Here is a 17,512-nt window from a genome sequence, read left to right as displayed (position 1 = left end):
CTGCCATTGCCTGCTGGTCTGGTCTTTGGCTACTTGCACTGCGCGGCGGCAGAGGTGGGCGCACCGGTCCGCGGCAACGTCTGGTTCGTGCGTCGTGATCTGCGCGTCTAAGAGGTGCTTGAATACAGTGCTAATAGTTACTTGGCTAAAAAATTGCTAGTAGAAATAGCTAGCTAACAAATAGCTAACGAACTGTAGCTAATTTACTAAAAATAGCTAATAACTGAAATATTAGCTAGAGTGTTTGGATGTCTCTAGCTAATTTTAGTCACTAACTATTAGTTTTAGTGTATTCAAACACCCCCTTAGACTTGTTTCAAGATCAGCTCAAACTAATCATAAACAACTAAAGTAAGAAAGCTTAAAGTCAGAGCATGTGAGAGCTCGAGTAAGATTGAGCGTCACCATCAAGTGTATATGCAATAGGACAACTACTAACAAGGACAAGGACTCAAGATCAACTACTGTTTAGACTCCTAGATATGAAATGTGTCGGTGTTTCATAACTTGCTCCGACAAGTAAATTTATTGTACGTGTTTCGGGCTTTGAAGGGCGTGCGCGGAAAATGTAAGATTTATACTGGTTCGGGTAGAATATCCTTACTTACAGTCATCGGTGACTTGCACTACCGGTATCATTGATGATCAAACTCGTAGTAGGGGTTACAAGCAGTCGAGAGAGGAAGGAGAGGCTCCTAGATCTCTTATCGGGGTGCAAGTGGAGCTTAGAAGCTGCAAGGTAGAGTCCTAGCTAAATCTTGGCTTGACTATGGCCTTCTAGTCTTCGTCGATGCTCCTCCTCCTGTTAGTCCTTGTGGGTTCGTCTCTGTCTGAAGCCGTTGGTTGTCTCCAAGAGCTCTCCCCTCGATCTGTCCTTCTCTCTCTCTGCTTGGAGGTCGGCCTCTCTCTTTTATAGGCCGGGATAGGGATCAACAAACGGCGGCTTCCCCGGGAGTCGTAAGGCAAGGGCAAAACCAATGTTTTACCCTGGGTGAGGTCATGAGTACTCGTGGGGCCCGATGCTGCCTGGTTGTCGTTATTTGTCGTGGTGGATGACGTCAGGACGACGATGGTCCCAGGCACCATCATTTGGGCTATATCGATCCCTAGCTTTCGTAGCCTGTGGCTTGGCGCAACCCATCATGTAGTGCTCTGCGAGAGATCTGCGCACTCAGACCTAGTTCGATAGGCCATAAGTGTCCGCGGGCCGAGGGCGTGCGGGCCATTAATGTGTCGTAGTCCGGGCTTGTAGGTCACGAGCGCTATGCGGTTCGAGGGGTTTGTAGTGAGAGCACCTAGAGGGGGGGGGGTGAATAGGTGATCCTGTAAAAACTTAACTTATAGCCACAAAAACTTGTTAGGGGTTAGCACAATAATTGCCAAGTGGCTAAAGAGAAGATCTTGCACAATACGACAATCACAGAGAATTCAACACAGAGGAGACACGGTGATTTATCCCATGGTTCGGCCAAGTACAAAACTTGCCTACTCCACGTTGTGGCGTCCCAACGGACGAGGGTTGCAATCAACCCCTCTCAAGCGGTCCAAAGACCCACTTGAATACCACAGTATTTTGCCTTGCTTATCTTTATCCCACTTGCGAGGAATCTCCACAAATTGGAGTCTCTCGCCCTTACACTTAAGATTCACAAAGAAGCACGGAGTAAGGGAGGGAAGCAACACACACAAATCCACAGCGAAACGCGCACACACACGGCCAAGAATCGAGCTCAAAGACTATCTCACAGTTTCTCACAAGAACAGAGCTCGAATCACTTAGAATCACAAACGGATGCGCAAAGACTGAGTGTGGATGATCAAGAATGCTCAAGAGTTGCTTGGTGTTCTCCTCCATGCGCCTAGGGGTCCCTTTTATAGCCCCAAGGCAGCTAGGAGCCGTTGAGAACAAATCTGGAAGGCCATCTTTGCCTTCTGTCGTCGGGCGCACCGGACAGTCCGGTGCACACCGGACAGTGTCCGGTGCCCGATTCCTTTCCTTAAATGGCGAAGCCGACCGTTGCAGATGCGGGAGCCGTTGGCGCACCGGACATGTCCGGTGCACACCGGACAGTCCGGTGCCCCCTTCCGACCGTTGGCTCGGCCACGTGTCCTGCGCTGATCGCGCGGCCGACCGTTGGTCCTGGCCGACCGTTGGTCCTGGCCGACCGTTGGCTCACCGGACAGTCCGGTGCACACCGGACAGTCCGGTGAATTTTAGTCGTACGCCGTCAGCAAATTCCCGAGAGCGGCCTCTTCGGCCGAGATAGCCTGGCGCACCGGACACTGTCCGGTGCACCACCGGACACTGTCCGGTGCACCAGACCGAAACAGCCTGTTGGCTGTACACAGCCAACTTTCTTCTCTTCTTCCTCTTCCTGTTTCTAATACTTAGACAAGTATATTAGTACACAAAACCAATGTACTAAGACTTAGAAACATACCTTTGCTCTAGATTTGCACTTTGTTCATCCATGGGTATTGATTCACATTTAAGCACTTGTGTTGACACTCAATCACCAAAATACTTAGAAATGGCCCAAGGGCACATTTCCCTTTCAATCTCCCCCTTTTTGGTGATTTATGCCAACACAACATAAAGCAACTAGAACAAGTGCAAAATCACTTCAAATAAAAACTCAAATTGGTTTTGATTCAATTTTGGCATATATGGATCATCCTTTGCCACCACTTGGTTTGTTTTTGCAAATCAAACTCAAATCTCTATTTCTATGTCAAACACACATGTTGAGGCATAAAGAGAGTCATTCCAAAAGAGATTGATCAAAGATTTCAAAAACTCCCCCTATTTCCCATAACCAACACTTCTCCCCACAAGAAGCCAACTTTTGACAATAGAGACAATACGAGATAATAAAAGCCTTTTGACACAACAAAAACTCTATTCTACTATTTTCAAAATCTCTCAAGTGGTAGCTGATCCATTTATCACTTTGGCCTTTATTTTCTCCCCCTTTGGCATGAAGCACCAAAACGGGATCAATCTTGGCCTTTTAACCCCATTGCCTCACCAAAGTCTTCAATTAAGAGCAAATGGCAATAAGATTTCATGAGATGAACTTGGAATTAGTTACCCTTTCATCGGAGTGCAGTGGAAGTCTTTCATGGTCCAAGTCCACCTTTTCCCTTTCAATCCTCCTTCGAGACTAAAACATCAAACTCAAGCACATGGTTAGTCTCAAAGGGTCAAGTTGTAACACATCTCCCCCTAAACATGTGCATCACTTTGCAACGGACTTGTGAGGTCCAGGGAGTGTTTTTACAACTTGAGCACCATAATAAAGCAACAAAATGCAAAAAGGAACATGATCAAAAGCATAAGTACATGTATGCTACAATTCAATCCAGGTTCCGCGAATCTATGACATTTAGCTCACTACGCAACCTGCAAAAGGTCTTCTCATCTAGAGGCTTAGTGAAGATATCGGCTAGCTGGTTCTCGGTGCTAACATGAAACACTTCGATATCTCCCTTTTGCTGGTGGTCTCTCAAAAAGTGATGCCGGATGTCTATGTGCTTTGTGCGGCTGTGCTCAACAGGATTCTCCGCCATGCGGATAGCACTCTCATTGTCACATAGGAGTGGGACTTTGCTCAGATTGTAGCCAAAGTCCCGGAGGGTTTGCCTCATCCAAAGTAGTTGCGCGCAACACTGACCTGCGGCAACGTACTCGGCCTCAGCGGTGGATAGGGCAACGGAGGTTTGTTTCTTAGAGTTCCATGACACCAGGGACCTTCCTAAGAATTGGCACGTCCCCGATGTACTCTTCCTATCGACCTTACATCCGGCATAGTCGGAGTCTGAGTATCCAACTAAGTCAAAGGTAGACCCCTTTGGATACCAGAGCCCGAAGCAAGGCGTAGCAACCAAATATCTAAGAATTCGCTTCACCGCCACTAAGTGACACTCCTTAGGATCGGATTGAAATCTAGCACACATGCATACGCTAAGCATAATATCCGGTCTACTAGCACATAAGTAAAGCAAAGAACCTATCATTGACCGGTATGCTTTTTGATCAACGGACTTACCTCCTTTGTTGAGGTCGGTGTGTCCGTCGGTCCCCATCGGAGTCTTGGCGGGCTTGGCGTCCTTCATCCCAAACCGCTTTAGCAGATCTTGCGTGTACTTCGTTTGGGAGATGAAGGTGCCGTCCTTGAGTTGCTTCACTTGGAACCCAAGGAAGTAGTTCAACTCGCCCATCATCGACATCTCGAATTTCTGCGTCATCACCCTGCTAAACTCTTCACAAGACTTTTGGTTAGTAGAACCAAATATTATGTCATCGACATAAATTTGGCACACAAACAAATCACCATCACATGTCTTTGTAAAAAGAGTTGGATCGGCTTTCCCAACCTTGAAAGCATTAGCAATTAAAAAGTCTCTAAGGCATTCATACCATGCTCTTGGGGCTTGCTTAAGTCCATAGAGCGCCTTAGAGAGCTTACACACATGGTCGGGGTACCGTTCATCCTCGAAGCCAGGGGTTGCTCCACGTACACCTCCTCCTTGATTGGCCCGTTGAGGAAAGCGCTCTTCACATCCATTTGGTACAACCTGAAAGAATGGTGAGCGGCATATGCTAGCAAGATACGAATTGACTCTAGCCTAGCCACAGGAGCAAAAGTCTCCTAAAAGTCCAAACCTGCGACTTGGGCATAACCTTTTGCCACAAGTCGAGCCTTGTTCCTCGTCACCACCCCGTGCTCGTCCTGTTTGTTGCGGAACACCCACTTGGTTCCCACAACATTTTGCTTTGGACGAGGCACTAGTGTCCAAACTTCATTGCGCTTGAAGTTGTTGAGTTCCTCCTGCATGGCCAATACCCAGTCCGGATCTAGCAAGGCCTCCTCTACCCTGAAAGGCTCAATGGAAGAGACAAAGGAGTAATGCTCACAAAAATTAACTAATCGAGATCGAGTCGTTACTCCCTTGCTAATGTCACCCAGAATTTGGTCGACGGGATGATCCCTTTGAATCATCGCTCGAACTTGGGTTGGAGGTGCCGGTTGCGCTTCTTCCTCCATCACTTTATCACCTTGTGCTCCCCCTTGATCAATTGCCTCCACTTGAGGTACCTGTACGTCACCTTCGGTTGGGGGATGCACCATAGTTGAGGAAGAAGGTTGATCTCGTTCATCTTGTTCCTGTGGCCGTACTTCTCCAATCGCCATGGTCCGTATAGCGGCCGTCGGAACATCTTCTTCATCTACATCATCACAATCAACAACTTGCTCTCTTGGAGAGCCATTAGTCTCATCAAATACAACGTCGCTAGAGACTTCAACCAAACCCGATGATTTGTTGAAGACTCTATACGCCTTTGTATTTGAGTCATAACCTAACAAAAACCCTTCTACAGCTTTGGGAGCAAACTTAGAATTTCTACCTTTCTTCACTAGAATGTAGCACTTGCTCCCAAATACACGAAAGTAAGATACATTGGGTTTGTTACCGGTTAGAAGCTCATACGAAGTCTTCTTGAGGAGGCGATGAAGGTAGACCCTGTTGATGGCGTGGCAAGCCGTGTTCACGGCTTCCGACCAGAAACACTCGGGGGTCTTGAATTCTCCAAGCATTGTCCTCGCCATATCGATTAGCGTCCTGTTCTTCCTCTCTACCACACCATTTTGCTGTGGTGTGTAGGGAGCGGAGAACTCGTGCTTGATCCCTTCCTCTTCAAGGAATTCCTCCACTTGAAGGTTCTTGAATTCGGACCCGTTGTCGCTCCTTATCTTCTTCTTGATTCCCATCACCGAATATAATTGAATCCTGGGAATCCTTATTCTTGACGTAGGAAGTGAACATCTTCTTCTCCCCCGTCATATGGTTTGTGCATCCGCTGTCGATAATCCAGCTTGATCCCCCGGATGCATAAACCTGCAAGGCAAATTTAGGCTTGGGACTTAGGTACCCAACTCATGTTGGGTCCTACAAGGTTAGTGCAAATTTCCTTAGGGACCCAAATGCAAGTTTTGTCTCCCTTGCATTTTGCCCCTAACTTCCTAGCAATTACCTTCTTACCCTTTCTACAAATAGCAAAGGGAGCATTGCAAGCATAATAAATGGTAGAAGGTTTGTTCACAACTTTTCTAGGAACATGAGCAAAATTTCTCCTAGGCATATGCACAACATTTCTCCTACACATATCTCTATCATGCTTATAGGAAGAACTAGAAGCACACATGGCATGAGAATCATAAACATGTGAATCAAAATCATTATAAGCATTTCTAGCATGTCTCCTATCATGGTACAAGAAAGCATGGTTCCTTTTAGCACTACTAGCCATAGGGGCCTTCCCTTTCTCCTTGACGAAGATGGGAGCCTTATGGCTTGTTAAGTTCTTGGCTTCTCTCTTGAAGCCAAGACCATCCTTAATTGAGGGGTGTCTACCAACCGTGTAGGCATCCCTTGCAAATTTTATTTTATCAACTTCACTCTTGCTAGTCTTAAGTTGAGCATTAAGACTAGCCACTTCATCATTTAGTTTTGAAATTGAAACTAAGTGTTCACTACAAGCATTAACATCAAAATCCTTACACCTAGTGCAAATTGCAATATTTTCAACACAAGAGTTACTTGCTACTTCTAGTTTAGCATTTAAAACATTAATTTCACCTTTTAAAGAAGAAATGGTTTCATTACAAGTAGAAAGTTCACAAGAAAGTATTCCATTTCTTTTAACTTCTAGAGCAAGTGAATTTTGTGCACTAACAAATTTATCATGTTCTTCATATAAAAGGTCTTCTTGTTTCTCTAAGATTCTATCCTTTTCATTTAAGGCATCAATCAACTCATTAATCTTAGCTATCTTAGTTCTATCCAATCCCTTGAATAAACTAGAGTAATCAATTTCATCCTCACTAGATTCATCATCACTAGAAGAATCATAAGTATTAGCATTACGAGTGATTACCTTCTTTTCCCTTGCCATGAGGCAAGTGTGATGCTCGTTGGGGAAGAGAGCCGATTTGTTGAAGGCAGTGGCGGCGAGTCCTTCGTCGTCGGAGTCGGACAAAGAGCAATCCGAATCCCACTCCTTTCCAAGGTGTGCTTCGCCTTTGGCCTTCTTGTAAACCTTCTTGTTCTCTCTCTTCCCATTTTTCCCTTGCTCCTGGTCACTATCATTTTCGGGACAGTTAGCAATAAAATGACCAAGCTTACCGCATTTGAAGCATGATTGCTTTCCCTTGGTCTTGGCCTTGCTTGGCTGTCCCTTTCGACCTTTTAGCGCCGTCTTGAATCTTTTAATGATGAGAGCCATCTCTTCATCATTGAGCCCGGCCGTCTCAACTTGCGCCACCTTGCTAGGTAGCGACTCCTTGCTCCTCGTTGCCTTTAGAGCAATGGGTTGAGGCTCGTGGAGTGGACCGTTCAACGCGTCGTCGACGTATCTTGCCTCCTTGATCATCATCCGCCCGCTCACGAATTTTCCAAGCACTTCCTCGGGCGTCATCATCGTGTACCTGGGATTCTCACGAATATTGTTTACGAGATGAGGATCAAGAACGGTAAAGGACCTGAGCATTAGGCGGACGACGTCGTGATCCGTCCAACGCGTGCTTCCGTAGCTCCTTATTTTGTTGATAAGGGTCTTGAGCCGGTTGTAGGTTTGAGTTGGCTCCTCTCCCCTTATCATGGCGAATCGTCCAAGCTCGCCCTCCACCAACTCCATCTTGGTGAGCATGGTGATGTCGTTCCCCTCGTGAGAGATCTTGAGGGTGTCCCATATCTGCTTGGCATTGTCCAAGCCGCTCACCTTATTGTACTCTTCCCTGCACAAAGATGCTAAGAGAACAGTAGTAGCTTGTGCATTTCTATGAATTTGTTCATTTATAAGCATAGGGCTATCCGAGCTATCAAACTTCATTCCATTCTCCACAATCTCCCATATGCTTGGATGGAGAGAGAATAAGTGACTACGCATTTTGTGACTCCAAAATCCGTAGTCCTCCCCATCGAAGTGTGGAGGTTTGCCAAGAGGAATGGAAAGCAAATGCGAATTCGAACTATGTTGAATACGAGAATAATCAAATGAAAAGTTCGAATTGACCGTCTTTTTGTAGTCGTTGTCATCATCCTTTTGGGAAGAAGTAGACTCATCACTATCGTCGTAGTAGATGATCTCCTTGATGCGCCTTGTCTTCTTCTTCTTCCCTTCCTTTCGTCTATGCCCCGAGCCGGAGTCGGTAGGCTTGTCGTCCTTCGGCTCGTTGACGAAGGATTCCTTTTCTTTGTCGTTGATCACGACTCCCTTCCCCTTAGGATCCATCTCTTCGGGCGGTAAGTCCCTTTGTGAAGAGAACGGCTCCGATACCAATTGAGAGCACCTAGAGGGGGGGTGAATAGGTGATCCTGTAAAAACTTAACTTATAGCCACAAAAACTTGTTAGGGGTTAGCACAATAATTGCCAAGTGGCTAAAGAGAAGATCTTGCACAATACGACAATCACAGAGAATTCAACACAGAGGAGACACGGTGATTTATCCCGTGGTTCGGCCAAGTACAAAACTTGCCTACTCCACGTTGTGGCGTCCCAACGGACGAGGGTTGCAATTAACCCCTCTCAAGCGGTCCAAAGACCCACTTGAATACCACAGTATTTTGCCTTGCTTATCTTTATCCCACTTGCGAGGAATCTCCACAAATTGGAGTCTCTCGCCCTTACACTTAAGATTCACAAAGAAGCACGGAGTAAGGGAGGGAAGCAACACACACAAATCCACAGCGAAACGCGCACACACACGGCCAAGAATCGAGCTCAAAGACTATCTCACAGTTTCTCACAAGAACAGAGCTCGAATCACTTAGAATCACAAACGGATGCGCAAAGACTGAGTGTGGATGATCAAGAATGCTCAAGAGTTGCTTGGTGTTCTCCTCCATGCGCCTAGGGGTCCCTTTTATAGCCCCAAGGCAGCTAGGAGCCGTTGAGAACAAATCTGGAAGGCCATCTTTGCCTTCTGTCGTCGGGCGCACCGGACAGTCCGGTGCACACCGGACAGTGTCCGGTGCCCGATTCCTTTCCTTAAATGGCGAAGCCGACCGTTGCAGATGCGGGAGCCGTTGGCGCACCGGACATGTCCGGTGCACACCGGACAGTCCGGTGCCCCCTTCCGACCGTTGGCTCGGCCACGTGTACCTGCGCTGATCGCGCGGCCGACCGTTGGTCCTGGCCGACCGTTGGCTCACCGGACAGTCCGGTGCACACCGGACAGTCCGGTGAATTTTAGCCGTACGCCGTCAGCAAATTCCCGAGAGCGGCCTCTTCGGCCGAGATAGCCTGGCGCACCGGACACTGTCCGGTGCACCACCGGACACTGTCCGGTGCACCACCGGACAGTCCGGTGCCCCAGACCGAAACAGCCTGTTGGCTGTACACAGCCAACTTTCTTCTCTTCTTCCTCTTCCTGTTTCTAATACTTAGACAAGTATATTAGTACACAAAACCAATGTACTAAGACTTAGAAACATACCTTTGCTCTAGATTTGCACTTTGTTCATCCATGGGTATTGATTCACATTTAAGCACTTGTGTTGACACTCAATCACCAAAATACTTAGAAATGGCCCAAGGGCACATTTCCCTTTCATGTAGGTCATGAGTGGGAAGCGGACCGGCGCCCACACTGTGGCTTAGTGCCAATCGTGGTTAATGCGGCCAGTCATTTATGACGGATCAGTCCAAGCCGCGTGCGAGATCCACTCGAGTGGTTCCCTTTTGTCACGTCCGACCTCCCTTGTTAGGCCCTGCCATGCCCGACCCCAGGCTCGGTGCCGCGAGGTTCGACCGGAGGCAGGTCCTTTTAGGGTTGGCGCACATATCTCTTCCGACGGACTAATGAGCCCCATTGACCAGGGGTTCTTTTCACAGCGCGTTCACTGATCGATGGGTCCCAGGGTGTGGGGATCATTCCCCCGACAAAAAGCGATAGAGGAAAAAATCGATTAAAATGATTTGGGTGGTTAGAAATAGTTCAAGTTCTCCATACTAAATCATTTTGAAAGCTATTAGGGGCCGTTTGGATACTTTCATTTTGAAAGAAATGGAATTTACTTAATAAAGTAGATTATTTTGTTTGGAATTTCACATACCACCACTTTTCCAAAGCTTAGATATAAGCATATTCCAAATTCATAAGATGATGAGTGGAAATTGATTTTATGTATCACTAGTCTATGTTTATACTCTCTAATTTATAACACACTTTTCAACTCACTTTGCTATAGTAGAAATGTAGCATTAAAATATCTCCCATATATGACAAACGATAGTATACAAATATATTCGGTATAAAACCGTAGTAGCTTGATCTTACTATTATACTATTATTAGAATAGAGTTCAATTACAAGGATTAAAATGGGACCTTATATAGAAAACCGTTTCTCTCCTCTCTTTTTTCATCTGCTGAATCTACTTCCAGACACCACGGTTGGTTCAAACTCATTCAATCATAGTATTTTAAGACTTGTTCGTTTGTATATTTAAATCCATAGCAAAACAAAATTAATTTCAATCCCATCTACTCCATTCCAATCCTCGTAGAATATTAACAAGCTCATGTGTCAATGAACCGAACACCATCACGTACGGACATTTCTTTATAAGGCTGTCCGCAGTGATCTACTCGATCACGTACGCTACAAAAGTAGCGTCGAATATGGAGTAACGCGACGACTGCAACGGCAAACTCTACGTACTACTCTATCACGCAGTAAGGAGAGAGGAACGCTATATACAGCGTACGCTCGTTTCTACTCTACGTACTGTTCCTGGCTGACAGCGCTGTTGGGAGTTCGGAGGGATAGACAGTGGCAGGCGCGGTGGGATAGAATAGTGTGGGAAAAATATAATATAATATATGGTAGTTGGTATAGGGTAGATATATAGAGTAATTGTGACCGCGGATGATTGTGGTATAGAGTAGAGAATCTCGCTGGCCAGGATAAAATATTCTTTTTAGAGTAGAAATTTAGGGTTCCACGAGTGCGGATAGCCTAAGCCCCAAGTATCACTGTATCATGCACTGTGTTTCCGTGCGTACAGCCCGTCCTAGAACTTCACGGAGCAGTACGTGCTTTAACGCTGGTCACCTGCTACCATTACCAGAGTTGGCAGACAGTGGTCGCTCTCGACTTGTCAACTTCACAGATCTGTTATCCTAACCAGCCCGGGACAGGACCGCAGAAAGCTACACCGAAAAATGGCAGTAAGGGGGCGTTTGGTTGCCTTCTCCGGTGGTGCAGCTGCATCTACACATGCAAAAAGTAGTGTTTGTTTGGTTCGTTGTATCGCACGAGACAGGCTAGCACGGAACTTAAAGCGCCGCGAGCCAGGCCCGGCAGAAACGCATCGCGCGGCCGCACGCGCGCGGCCAGGCTCCGCTCAGCCAGCTCTTTACTCGTGCACGCATATCGAGACACGTTTTTAATTGGTTTTTTCATTATATCGTCTAATTAAAAGATTTAATCACCGAACCGATTTCATATCCGCGTTCCTGACATTTTTGCGAACGAAACTAGACCACTCATACTATATATATTTCAAATAAAAAAATTACGTGATTAAGATTAATATATAATTAGTGTATATTAACATGTAATTAGTATCTATTAAGCAATTTACCATATAATTAGTGTCTATTAATAGATTTTTTAAATTTTTTTAACTCATGCACCATGTACTCATGCAAGCAACCAAACAACATCTCTTGTGAACCAGACTGGCCACATACACACAACCAAACACGCTATACTGCATGCACTCAGCCAGTCCAGTCTGAGCCAGGCTCACTAGATACGAGCCAGACTCACCCATACAAGTAACCAAACGCCCCCTAAGTGGCCACGCACGTACGGCATCGCCTTTCGCTTCGCCTGCAGTAAAGCTTAGAACCAATGGCGCTTAGGTCCGCCGTTCTCTTTGAAGCTGAACTTGAGCTCAATTAATTCAATGCAGCCATTGACCTTGGCATCCAATCATCTACTGGCAAGCAACTTCAGATCCAAAGGACCACGACTGCACGACACGGCAGAATTTACTTGCCCACCAAAAAAACGGGGACCGGCCGATGGTCCACGACGACGTGATCAGCTAGTCCGTGATGCAACGGCAGGGGGAGACCCGTACGAATACCAACCCAAATCCCCGCGGCGGGGCCGGCGAGAAGCCGTCTTGTTTCCCGGCCCCGGCCCCGGAGAAATCGCTATCACCACCACGTCCACGCCGCCGCTTCTGCAGCCGGCACCGCGGTGGGCAGCGGCGCGAAACCCCCAAGACCTGGCACTGGCAGTGTACTCCCGCGGGCCGCGTTTGCTTGGCGGTTTGCGCGCCCACCCGGCACCCGGCCTCCTTGCGTGCGTGGTACTATATGGCACAAGCAGCGGATGCCAACGAGATCTGCGGCAAGATCTGTGACGGTCCGGCTGCGCAGAGGCTGCCCGCGCTCACGGGCGCAACCAGTGCGGGCCGCCCGAGCGGCAAGCGGACGCGCGCCATCCCCTGAGCCTGGCCGCCTGGGGGTAGAAGAAGCCAAGGACAGGATTCTGGCGGCCCCCCACGGCGCACCACCACCAAAGCCACGCACCGTCCCGTCCGGCACCGTCTACACGTCCGGTAGAAGACCGCGAGCAGCGAAAGGTCGCCAAGCTATGCTGCCGATGTTTCCGATCGCCCTATCTGTAACTGTAATAATAATAAAAAGTTTTGGGGCCAGGTCTGGTCGTGCGTTGCATGATTCACGCCATTGCCGGGCATGATTACGAGGCTTTAGCCTGCTTTCACGCAATGACGTGTCGCCCTCCCTCCCCCAGCCCCTTCTCTTTTTTGTCTCCACGACCATCCTCTTTGTCACAACAAGCGCAGGTCTCGACGGCTCCGGACGGCGGGGATGATTGGCACTGCTCGGCGCGGGCGGCAGATTGGGAGGAGACAAGGCAAAAGTGAGCTAAGGGTACCATAACAATTTCCACTAAATTTATCCCTCTATATTTCACTTTTGTGTCACATTAACTATATTTAACTCTATAACTTTTTATCTTCCGCAACGGTTCACCTATATTTCCCCCGTACCCTACTACAACCATAAAATATCATTATACAACCATATTCATCTTCTATTACCATTTTTTCTTCAACTATTAAATACTAACTAGCGCCAAACTCGAGCCAAGTGGGGCGCTACAGTACACCTTGGATTTAGCGGGCTGCTGTGCTTCACACTAACATTGTTTCGCATAGAGATGAATTTAGCGCTGGCCGCTGCACCTCAAAAGCTACCCTATACATGCACCGTTGAAGGGGAGGGGCGGCTCACCGCACGCGCTGCGGACAACCTAAAAGTGAGCCGCAGGAGCGTGGCGCTTTTCAAGTTTCTACCAGATAGGGGGCCACCCACGCGTAGGACCTGATTTTTTTGTATTTTGGTTATTTTTTGAAAAAAAAATCACGTTTAGACCCCTGAACGACTTATTTCTGCATTTCAACTCTTTGATCGGCGTCATAGGTTGTGGCACCGAGCTAACACAGCTCGACGCCACATCCTATAGCGTCGAGGTATGTGACCAGCTGACGGTGAGGGCTGATGCGGCGTCGACGTGACACCTAGCTCAGCGCCACAGATCTTGCCGCCGAGCTAGGAAGGCCTATAAATCGTCTGTTTCCTGGTCGAGAGCTCCGCCCAGCCATTTGAATCTCTCGTTTCAATCGTCTTCATACCATCCAGAGGTGCTCCAATCTTCGTATTCGAGTTGGAAAACTTTGAAAACCAATGTATGGTGTCTCACTGATTTGTTTATTATGTATATTGCATTGTATGGTTTCAATTAATTAGTTTTGATTGGTGCTCATATTGCTATTAGTTATGATTCCTAAGATATATGGTTCATATGATGACTACATTCTGTTAGATAGTTTGTGAAAGACATGTATTTATAAGTTAAAATCATTTCTGTAATTTTATATAGTTGTGTTAATACATAATCGTTTGTTAGATGAAAGACGTGTATCGAGAGTCGTTGTGGCAGAAGAGAGGTTGTCCTCTGGAGTTATATCCGGATGTATCAAGTAATGATGCTTTTGTTCCTACTGGTCTTTCTGTGCCTAATTGTGACTGTGGCAAACCAGCTTGGATATGTCAATCCAAACATCCAGACACGGTTGCTCGCTGCTTCTACACTGGCGGTTTTAACGTATGTAGCTTATGACTTGTGTGTTATTGATATTTACTAGATGTGTACTAATGCTTTGTTCCATTCTTGTAGGATCACTTGGGGTGTTTTTTCGAGTGGATCGATGGTCCTGATAAATTTAACTCTCGATATCTCCTTTCGCTAATTGGTTGTGCGGAAGGAATACTCATGAGCGTTTTAAACATTGGGTGCCTCCTCCCCCGAACCCGCCACTAATGACGGATGAGGAGAAGAACTTTGTCGGGGACCATAATTAGGGGTACCCTCAAGGCTCCTAATTCTCAGCTGGTAACCCCCATCAGCATAAAGCTGCAAAGGCCTGATGGGTGCGATTAAGTCAGGGATCAGTCCATTCGAGCGACTCGATCACGCCTCGCCCGAGCCTAGCCTCGGACAAGGGCAGCCGACCCCGGAGGATTTCCGTCTCGCCCGAGGCTCCCCTCCAGTGGCGAACATATTTCCGGCTTGCCCGAGGCCCTGCCTTCGCTAAGAAGCAACCTTGACCAAATCGCCGCACCGACCGACCAAATCGCAGGAGCATTTAATGCAAAGGTAGCCTGACACCTTTATCCTGACGCGCGCCCCCCAGCCGGCAGAGCCGAAGTGACCGCCGTCACTTCGCCGCTCCACTGATCGGCCTGACAGAAGGACAGCGCCGCCTGCGCCACTCCGACTGCGGTGCCACTTGACAGAGTGAGACTGACAGGCAGTCAGGCCCTGCCGAAGGCACCCTAGGAAGCTCCGCTTCGCCCGACCCAGGGCTTGGACTCGGGCTAAGTCCCGGAAGACGGCGAACTCCGCTCCGCCCGACCCAGGGCTCGGACTCGGGCTAAGTCCCGGAAGACGGCGAACTCTGCTCCGCCCGACCCAGGGCTCGGACTCGGGCTAGGTCCCGGAAGACGGCGAACTCCGCTCCGCCCGACCCAGGGCTCGGACTCGGGCTAAGTCCCGGAAGACGGCGAACTCCGCTCCGCCCGATCCAGGGCTCGGACTCGGGCTAAGTCCTGGAAGACGGCGAACTCCGCTCCGCCCGACCAAGGGCTCGGACTCGGGCTAGGTCCCGGAAGACGGCGAACTTCGCTCCGCCCGACCCAGGGCTCGGACTCGGGCTAAGTCCCGGAAGACGGCGAACTCCGCTCCGCCCGACCCAGGGCTCGGACTCGGGCTAAGTCCCGGAAGACGGCGAACTCCGCTCCGCCTGACCCCGGGCTCGGACTTGGGCTCAGCCCCAGAAGACGGCGAACTCTGCTCCGCCCGACCCAGGGCTCGGAATTGGGCTCAGCCCTAGAAGACGACGAACTCCGCCTCGCCCGACCCAGGGGCTCGAACTTGACCTCGACCACGGAAGACAGACTCGACCTCGGCTTCGAAGGAGCTTCCACATCGCCCAACCTAGGGCGCAGACCAGCCACGTCAACAGGAGGCGCCATCATCACCCTACCCCGAACTGACTCGGGCCGTAGGGAACAAGACCGGCGTCCCATCTGGCTCGCTCTGCCAGATAGGCAATGATGGCGCCCCGCATACTCCATGACGACGGCGGCTCTCAGCCCCCTTACGAAAGTAAGAGGACGTCAGCAAGGACTCAACCGCTCCGACAGCTGTCCCTCCGCCAGGCTCCATCGCTCCTCCGACGGCCACGACATCACACCAGCTGGGTGCCAAAATCTCTCCGGCTGCCACAACGGCATGTACTTAGGGCGCTAGCTCTCCTCCGCTAGACATGTAGCACTCTGCTACAACCCCGCATTGTACACCTGGATCCTCTCCTTGCGCCTATAAAAGGAAGGACCAGGGCCCGCTTAGAGAGGGTTGGCCGCGCGGGGACGAGGACGAGACAGGCGCTCGCTTGGAGCCGCTCGCTCCCTCTCCCGCGTGGACGCTTGTAACCCCCTACTGCAAGCGCACCTGACCTGGGCGCGGGACGAACACGAAGGCTGCGGGATTCCCACCTCTCTCACACCGGTCTCCGGCCGCCTCGCTCTCCCCCCTTCGCGCTCGCCCTCGCGCTCGACCCATCTGGGCTGGGGCACGCGGCGACATTCACTCGTCGGCCCAGGGACCCCCGGTCTCGAAACGCCGACAGTTGGCGCGCCAGGTAGGGGCCTGCTGCGTGTTGACGAACAGCTTCCCGTCAAGCTCCAGATGGGCAGTCTCCAGCAACCTCTCCAACCCGGGACGGTGCTCCGTTTCGGGAGTCTTGAGTTCATGTCCCTCGACGGCAGCTACGACATGATACTCCTTCCACCGCCGCGCGACAACGACAATGGCGGCCGACAGCCCGCCCGCCGACGGCGGAATCGACGACGTTTTCCCCGCGTGGTGGAAGAACAACCTTCGAGCTCATCCCGCCCTCTTCCCCACCGACGGAGGGGAAGGTAGGGCAACCAAGGCCAAGCAGGAGGCAGCGCCTCGTCGGCTGTCAAGCGAGTCGACAGCGCCGGCACCCCAACGGGGGGCGCACCGGGTATCGACTTCGCGCTTGAGACGAAGACGGGCGCCGTCTCCCCGCGACACGCCAATCCCGAGCAAGCGGACGACGCCAGCGCGCTCGCGAAAAGCTTGCTGGACGTCACCCTCGTACCTGAGACGACGGTGCAGTCAGTCCCCGACGTGACTTTATCGCCGCTCGTCGACCAAGATGTACCGACCGATTCCCATCCCACGTCATTTGGATCCAGCCTCAACCCGCCTAGCGACCTCGCTTTGGCGGGCACTCTCGTAGAGGCGAGTCCAAACCCTCTGGGGTTTCGCATGCGGTCGCCTTGGGACCGGCTGACGGACGTCTCGACCTACGGGCCCTCTGGGTCCGAGGAAGACGACGAGCCCAGCATCTGTTGGGATTTCTCTGGACTTGGCAACCCCAGTGCCATGCGGGACTTCATGACCGCATGTGACTACTGCCTCTCCGACTGTTCCGACGGTAGCCGCAGCCTCGGCGACGAGGACTGCGGCCCAAGCCGCGAATGTTTCCACGTCGATCTAGGGGGTCCCTCCGAAGGCAATCATCTCGGCATGCCGGAGGACGGTGATCTCCTTAGGCCGGTGCCCCGCGTTGACATCCCACGGGAGCTAGTTGTGGTCCCCGTTCAGGCGGGGGGCCATGACCCACAGCTCGAGCAAATCCGCGGGGTGCAGGCCAGGCTCGACGAGGGAGCAGGAGCGCTTGAGCCGATCCGCCGGGACGTCGGGCGGGCATGGGCGGGCCAACCCCCGACTGGAGAAATACGTCATCTGCCCCAGGGTTTCCAGCACCGCGTCGCCGACGACGTCAGGGTTAGGCCACCGCCCGCAT

Source organism: Zea mays, chromosome 3 (assembly GCF_902167145.1).
Source record: "Zea mays cultivar B73 chromosome 3, Zm-B73-REFERENCE-NAM-5.0, whole genome shotgun sequence".
Taxonomy (NCBI): domain Eukaryota; kingdom Viridiplantae; phylum Streptophyta; class Magnoliopsida; order Poales; family Poaceae; genus Zea; species Zea mays.
Note: the sequence above shows the minus strand (reverse complement) of the source record.